The following is an 8,433-nucleotide window of genomic DNA, read 5'->3' as shown; positions in this document are numbered from 1 at the left end:
ACAGCACTTTGCTGCTCCCCCTCCCCTCTCGTCACCAGCTTGCACCATCACATGGCTCAGCTGCGCCAGCCAATCACCACGCAGGCCCAGCCTGGCCCGCCCAAAGACATTATATACGTAGACAACTCGTTGGGCGGATTCTGCCTACGCTGGGGATGCGTCAGAGCGTCCTCCATGTTGAATGTGGGAAATCTGCAGTTAGACTCAGTCACTTAAATAGCATCAGAGAGACTTTAATCTCAGAATATACTTTATATTCGTAATATTTTCATTTTTGTAATATTACGAGTTTAATTTTGTATCCCTTTGGCTTCATTCTCCTGATTTTATGTAGTAATGAAGGAAAGTAATTATAAGAATCTAACCTGGCCCTATTACTCCAGGACTAAGATAGTTCTGCAAACTGTGAATATTCTGGAAATGTTCCCTCTTAATTGGTATAATGACATTTTTCTCATAATATTACCACTTTTGTCTTTTTTTTTTATTTATTCTCCTATGACTTTTTTCTCATATCAGTAATTTTGTCTCTTTAATACTCCCCCAAAAGGTCTGTTGCTTCACTTTGTCTATACCAGATCTTAAAAGGTTCACACGATTTTATGAAATAATGAAGACCACAATGTTTAATTTAACCAGTTTAATTTTATATTCATAACACACACACACACACAGATATATATATGTGTGTGTGTATATATATATATATATATATATACACACACACACACACACACACACACACACACACACAAATATATGTATATGTGTGTGTGTATATATATATATATATATATATATATATATATATATATATATATATATATATATATATATACATACGTATCATACGTATATACACATACATAATCTGGACATATACTTATAAACACCTATTTATTTAGAATACTTCAAAATCTATATATGTACTCCGATCAAAAAATCGATCAAATGCAAATCTGGCTGCCAATCTATCTCATAATCTCTATATATGTTTTTAGAAGTATATGTAAACTCCATCTATATGTTTCTATCTAAATACTTAAAACATATACACAGGGACAATAGACGTTCACTATTTTCTGCCACATACAATATGGCGGTGATGTCGACATACAAACCTGCGCCCAATGAGGCGTCTATGTATATATGTCTGTGGGCCGCCCACTCTCCACTCGACACAAAAACAACCACCCTACTGCTGCTCAGACTCGGAGAGAGAGAGAGAGAGAGCCGGAGCAGAAAAACATGAATGCAAAAAGTGCCGTTTGGCTATATTTTAATACCCTAAATTAAACGGAGACAAAACTTCGCTCAGTGCCTGGTCACAACAGACCCAGACCCACAGACAGACGTCATTGACAGAAGTGTTTCCAGACCTTCAGAAAATATCCAGGTAGATAACATTAGCTAAAGCTTTATCCCACAATGGGGAAATTTATAGATTTAAAACAGGCAAGTGCATACAATACAAACAAAACTACATAAGGATTGAAAGGTATGGTGAAAAAAAAAAAAAAAAAACACTGAGCATATTATTGAATTGTAATAAAATTAAAATCACAGGTCAGTTTCATGATACATTAAGCTTAAATGTAAAAAATATTGGTGATACTGACCCTGCATTTACTTGGTATTGGATTAATTCCCCTGTATAGCCCACCTTTAACAGCTAGAACTACACTGAAAGGAATTTGATCATAACATCTGTGTTGGGCAGTAAAATTTCAGACCTAAAATGAGGTGAAAAGCTATGGCCCTGTTTTGGAAATTAAAACACTCCAAAAAAGGTTCCTTGTCCTTTTTATCATTGTGTTAAAGACCAGTTAGATCATAAAGTTTAAATTGCTGGTCATGTTGGATTTTCTTGAAGCATATTCAAATTTCTACAGGATTCAAGCTCAAGTGTTTCATATAAGGGTGGGAGGGAAACCTTAAATCTTGCAAGTAAATTAGGAAACAGCTTGGAGGATTCAGTTCTACCTTATTTTGTAGGTATAAGTATTATATAGTGATGTTACGTGATGTGCCGAGGCTTCGAGGCGTGTCGAGTAATGGAGGGGGCGTTTCCGTAAAGCGCGTATCGAAGCTTGCTTCATTTAGGGGAGGAGCCGAAAACGATGATGTCCGAAGCCTCGCTGCCCGGCTGTACCACGTGACTGCTTCGGGAAGTGGCTCAGAGTTCGCCAGATGACTGGTTCATTCAGAACCAGTCATGGCTGCACGCTGGATCATAAAACAGTTCTGCTAACCAGAAGCAGTTTAAAACACCACTTGGTCTGTTTATAAGTTACGTTTTTATTAATTCTGCATTTTTTAACTACATGCACCGTATTTCTGTGCCTCAGCGCTTGCTCCTCTTCCCCCCGGAGCAGGTGTTTTTATCACCGTTCAAAACGTGAATCACGTTTAATGTCCTCACATTGGTAGCAATGTGTGCCAGTTAAAGTCAATAGGAGAGTTACTAGCTGTGTTTCATGCCCTTTTGTTTTTAACATAGAATCAGTGGCGCTTCGGTGGGCATGCTGCCTCACGCTTTGAATCGGGTGCGCACTTAAGTGTCATATTAAAGAACTTGTAACATCAAGGGCTTCATCTCAGACCTGTCAGTACCCCTGTTCCCTTTATAGGAGCCCTTTACAGTATTTAGTTATGCATTTTCCCCCCACTGTTTATCCGTCGCACCAATGGGGGTAAAATCCACCCACCCCGCAGTGCACCACCGCACTGAAGAGAGCAATAGAAACCTGTTGCTGTGAAAGGTGATGAGAATGTTATAAACTAACAATCTAGAAGTGCATTGAGCTAAAGGGAGACACCAGCAGCTGGGTTGTGCATAAAGACGCAGCGTGAACATCTTTGTGCTTCAGTGTTGCTGAGGGGAAATTGTTGACCACATTTGTGCTCCGTTTGCTTGACCCTGCAATGGTGTTGAGTAAAGTCCAGGAAGGAACCTGGAAAGAGGTAAGTGACATTAGATGGCACCATTGTACTACTGCATGCCTGAATACTAAACCACACAAGAATTGGGAGAAACTTTTTTTTTATTTAAAAGTACAAGACTAGGATGACACGTTGTGGGAGGCGTCGCTTGACACGTTGTGGGAGGCGTCGCTTGACACGTTGTGGGAGGCGTCGCTTGACACGTTGTGGGAGGCGTCGCTTGACACGTTGTGGGAGGCGTCGCTTGACACGTTGTGGGAGGCGTCGCTTGACACGTTGTGGAGGCGTCGCTTGACACGTTGTGGGAGGCGTCGCTTGACACGTTGTGGGAGGCGTCGCTTGACACGTTGTGGGAGGCGTCGCTTGACACGTTGTGGGAGGCGTCGCTTGACACGTTGTGGGAGGCGTCGCTTGACACGTTGTGGGAGGCGTCGCTTGACACGTTGTGGGAGGCGTCGCTTGACACGTTGTGGGAGGCGTCGCTTGACACGTTGTGGGAGGCGTCGCTTGACACGTTGTGGGAGGCGTCGCTTGACACGTTGTGGGAGGCGTCGCTTGACACGTTGTGGGAGGCGTCGCTTGACACGTTGTGGGAGGCGTCGCTTGACACGTTGTGGGAGGCGTCGCTTGACACGTTGTGGGAGGCGTCGCTTGACACGTTGTGGGAGGCGTCGCTTGACACGTTGTGGGAGGCGTCGCTTGACACGTTGTGGGAGGCGTCGCTTGACACATCCACTTCATTGGTTTCCAGTTGCACTTAAAGAACAAGTAATTGTTAGATTTTCACACGCCTTTTAGTCTCAATTACATTTAAGATCCAAGTTAAATAAAAGCTTATCAGATATTGCACCAATTTACCTTCTTTTGTTTTTCCCTGCAACCTGGAATCCATTGACTGGAGCAAAGCAACCGGTTTCCTCAGAGAAATTTCATTTTGGGACAAGGCTGAAATAAAGAAACTAACATTTATGCCAGAAATAAGGTTGTTTTAACAATTTGCATACTTAAACCTCTTAGCTTACAGTTCCCAATCCTCCATGGCTCATTGTGTTTTCCTCCATTATGATCAATTGGTAAACAAAACCCTGTGAATTCAATAGCATATTTGTTTTTAATAGGAATCTCTTCACAACTATAGCAGCAACCTTCTGAGATCACAAATTGAGTGCTGAAACACCAAGATATTTTGAATGAACACAACAAAATGAGGAAATCACACAAACCTTTAAGCCATACTGCAACTGCACAAACACCCAAAAGCCACAACCCTCCCATGGTTCCTGCCACAACTCAAGGGTCAACTAGCACCTGAGGCTTAAATACAGCTCTTTGCAGGCACTACAGCTGTGGCTCATCAGCTCCTAATTTTTTTTTTTTAGGTCAGACAACTATACTCACTCAGTGCTTATTGAGAGCCATGCCATTTGTTCCATGTAGCTTTTTACATGTTGTTTTAAACAATTCTCAACAAGAAGTATCAAATAATGAATGTAAGAAATGGAAATTTAATACTCAAAATGTTTATTTTGATCAATAAGAGATTTTATGCTATTTCAGCTAAATTATGATGCTTTCTGGGGGAAAATGTATCTGATTTGATTTTGTTCATTATCTCCATGATGACATTTTCAGAGTATTAACATTTTATCTAAGGAAAGTTGTTTTTTGAATCCTTCTCTTCTAAACCTGACTTTCCATATTCAGAACTGTATTGCATAATATTGCAATCCATACAGCAAGAGATTACTAGGCATTAGATAAATGTACTAATATTGCAAAGTCTTTGTCTTGTGATTGCGACCCCATGATGCTACTTAATGCTGTTCAAAATAATATGACATGCAATCACAAAAACGTCAGTTAAAACAATCTATCCAGCATCCATCCATCTATCCATTGTCTCTTGCTTTCCCACAGTTAGTTTGAAAACTCTATGAGGGGATACAGACATCCCTCTAGGAACTAAACCAAAATCCTTCTGGGGAATTTAATAAGGTTTTCATGTTAACAGGGATGTTGTTGCTCTCCAGTGAATCCTGGAGCTGCCCTGGGGTTACTTCATAGAGGGATGTGCCTAAAACTTTGGACCTAAAACTTTGGATCAGAGATCCATTGATACATCCAATTTATGTATAGAGGACCAGTTGTTTTGCTTAGATCTTCTTCCTAACAACAGCTGTCCTAAGCCTGCCATTAAAGCAGAACGTAACCACCAGTGTTGTCAGATTATGGCGGTTAATCACCCAATTGGGCGGTTTTCATTTTTATTTTGCGGGTATAATTTCCTAGGGCGGGTGGACATAATTTGGGCGGATTTATAGCCAGATTTGGAGGTGGTTTTTGAGTTAACCTATTAACGTCATAATTTCATTGTTAATCCTTGGTTCATAGCAGATATTGGGGAATTTTGACTCAACCATGTACTGATCACAAATCACAACCAGTGATTTATAAGTTCAGCGTTCAGATGTTCAGCCTTGCAGTTAACAGTGGATTTTTCAATAAAGTAAGAAATCATAACAGCCATAGTAAAAGTAATGATTTTAAATGTTGTGGAGAATTAAGCTTTACATATTTATATGTGCACATTGATCATAGTTTGTGTCTTTTGAATGTGAAAGAAGATTTTTTTTTGAAGCCTAATCTGATCCGCAAACACAGGATGTGTCAGGTTACAATCTCACTGGATTTGTTGTTGCTGTGTTGTGTGGTCTTTAGGAAAATAACTCTGTGCAGGTTTTTTTGGATTGCAGCTTTTGAAACATTGTATTGATGTGCATTCAGACCTGCCCATACAGTAAAAATAACATTATTTGACTGGGCGGGTTTTTGTGTTGTGGCGGTTATTAACATTGACTCTATCTGGCAACACTGCTAGCCACCCTCCCCTGCAAAATGATGCAATTCATTGCAGTCATGTTAAACGAATTTACATTTGCAGCAGTCGACATTAGAGAAGAAATCTCAGTTAATTCCATGTGAGCTATAGACCCTGGCCCTTTTTCTACAAGTCAGTTTCAACCTATCCAGATTTTCCTAACGAGAACTGGTTTCCCTAACCCTAAATTTGGAGATTACTATTATTGGCACTACAAAAGTGGCAGTAAACTCGTTAAGTCAGCTGACCACAAGTCTAAAAATGCAGTGAATGCATACATTAATCACTGAATTTATTATCACAATGTATTAAAACCCACCACCTGCAACACCTACACATAATCTCTTAATGGAATGTGTAATCACAAATGAATGACTATGTTAGTCTACAGCACAAAACACTGGAATTTTACCAACAAAGCATTAAGATAATCTTTTTACTTTACTTTTCTCAGTAAAATAGTGGTTTTAAAATGCGTTACCCACAGTGATTTAATGTGTGCTTATATATTGTGTTGACATTGATGTTTGCAGCATTAATCAATCACTGACTTTGCCATATGAAGAGATTGGTGTCCATGTTGGGAAATATTAAGCCATCAGCCTTTTTTTCAAAACTATTCTGTCTTATTGTTTCAGCTATAGGCCCCTCTTAAAGCTGCCTCAGGTCATTAAAAAAAAAAAAAAAAATACTTGGTCAGCCATGTTCCATGCAGATGTGGGCTTTTGTGGAACCACAGAAAGCTGGTGTTGTAACAAAGCCTGGGGTGCCTGACCCCAAGTCTTTGAGAGCTAGTATCCTTCAACTTTTACAGTAGTTGCCTCTCTTCTCTAACACACCTGAATGGAGTGACTTAATTTCCTTATCATCGTCATCCAATTCTGTGGAGGGGTAGTAGTGAGACATTTAGTTGATTGAGGTATGTTGAAGAACAAAGGCACAAGGTACAGGATAGTAGCTCTTGAGGACTGGACTTGGGCACCCCACCCCTGAGTCAATGTTAAGTGCATGTGTTGTAAAATGTGTGTTGGACATATCCCATTCTAAAGGGTGAAACATGTCAGAAACATGTGACTTGAGTCAAAAAGACACCTTTTTTAGTGTTTAAAAAAATTAATTATCATTGTTAAATGTCAGTGATCTGTTTCAGCAAACTTTAGCAAGACCCCTTCAAAGAGTGTAGATGGCAAGTACTGATCATCAAAGTATATGCAGCACCATGTCCCGCTGGGTTTTTGGCAGTTTTCTTTGTGGAGTTTGCAAATCCATCCCTTGGATTCAAGAGTTCATCCAAAAATGGTGAGATGGACATTCTTAATTGCCCTTAGATTGAAGATGAGTGGATGAATGAATGAATGAATGAATGAATGAATGAATGAATGGGTGAGTGGAAGGATGGATGGATTGTATTATTACAAACAGCAGACGTTCACAATCATATCAAGAACCAAGAAGCCCATAGCTGAAAATGGGTCTACTCATCATCAATACATGTTTTCAGTTTATAGCACCAGTCCAGATCCGGCCATATGCCTTTGTTATAATGACAACAGATAGATGTTACACTGAACCTGTAGTCTGGCTGATACCAGCTGCTGGGAGAAATATGGATGCCACATGGATTTGTGAAGGGTTAAGGTCCTGCATCTGAATTGTACAAACAAGTGTTTTAGGGTTCTGCAATACCTACTGTAAGAAAACAAAACATATACATTATGCATAAATAATGTATTATATTTGTCCCAGAAGTCGGAGCTGAGATCAGAGAATTATGTTGTATCAGAGTAGAGTGCTGCAGTTGCAAGTTGAAAAACCCGTGGGATATGTCAACTGTTATGGCGCGGACAGCTATTAGCAACACAAACCAATAAAAATGACATATTTCCCTGCATCTTATTAAATCAATTGCAAAAGGAGCATGGGGAGAAATAGAAATTGTACAGAACTATGTGTGCCGCTGTTTGATGGAGATACAATCCATAAGAGTTTGCACAGTAGCACAGTGTGGCCTCCTCCCCTCATGCGATGTGGGAAGGACCCACACTGTGACCCCTATCATACTCCATCATGTGCTGGGAGTGGTGTTTAATGTGTCTACAAGGCATCTTTTTTTATCTGGTGACCTTTACTCCCCTGTTTTGAGTGACTGCCAGACACCAGAAAAACCAGATGAATATTTGCAATGCAGCAAGCGTTGAAGTTCTCTGTGAATTGTGCAGCAGGCTGGGGGTGAGGTTGAGGAAGACAGATACAGCAATGGGAACTTGGCCTCTGGGGCTTTAGAACTGATCTACTCCTCCCACAAGTCAACAATATAACCATTTAATTTTCCCCAAAAACATGTGAGGATACATCCAAAAATACCACTTTTAAAAGCTCTGAACTGCATAAACATTCAAAGGACAAGTAATACCTCTTGCCACCTCTGAGATGTTTAATGTTCTAACAATAACAAGGTCTCAACAAAGCATGGCTCCATAGAACTGCTTCTTGGAGCCTGACAATGGCTCTTCTCTACATACTGAGCTACCCTCTGCAGCAGAGCACGGAGTAGCACGCTTGGCTGTTTCTGTTAACTGATTAAATTATTTATCGCAGCAGAGATGGAGACG

General features: G+C 40.2%; 1 long non-coding RNA gene across 1 annotated transcript; it reads right to left on the bottom strand.

Annotated features, from left to right (window-relative positions):
* Positions 1-3,570: 3,570 nt before the first annotated feature.
* Positions 3,571-4,227, bottom strand: LOC105935043. Its single transcript, XR_001166746.3, has 4 exons — positions 4,167-4,227; positions 3,966-4,028; positions 3,802-3,888; positions 3,571-3,699 (listed from the first exon to the last, which is right to left on the bottom strand). It is a non-coding gene; the product is annotated as an uncharacterized LOC105935043 (long non-coding RNA).
* Positions 4,228-8,433: the final 4,206 nt, after the last annotated feature.

The sequence above is a fragment of the Fundulus heteroclitus genome, chromosome 9, assembly GCF_011125445.2.
Source record: "Fundulus heteroclitus isolate FHET01 chromosome 9, MU-UCD_Fhet_4.1, whole genome shotgun sequence".
NCBI lineage: Eukaryota > Metazoa > Chordata > Actinopteri > Cyprinodontiformes > Fundulidae > Fundulus > Fundulus heteroclitus.
The sequence above is the reverse complement of the archived record's forward strand: the minus strand, read 5'-3'. Positions and strand labels throughout refer to the sequence as shown.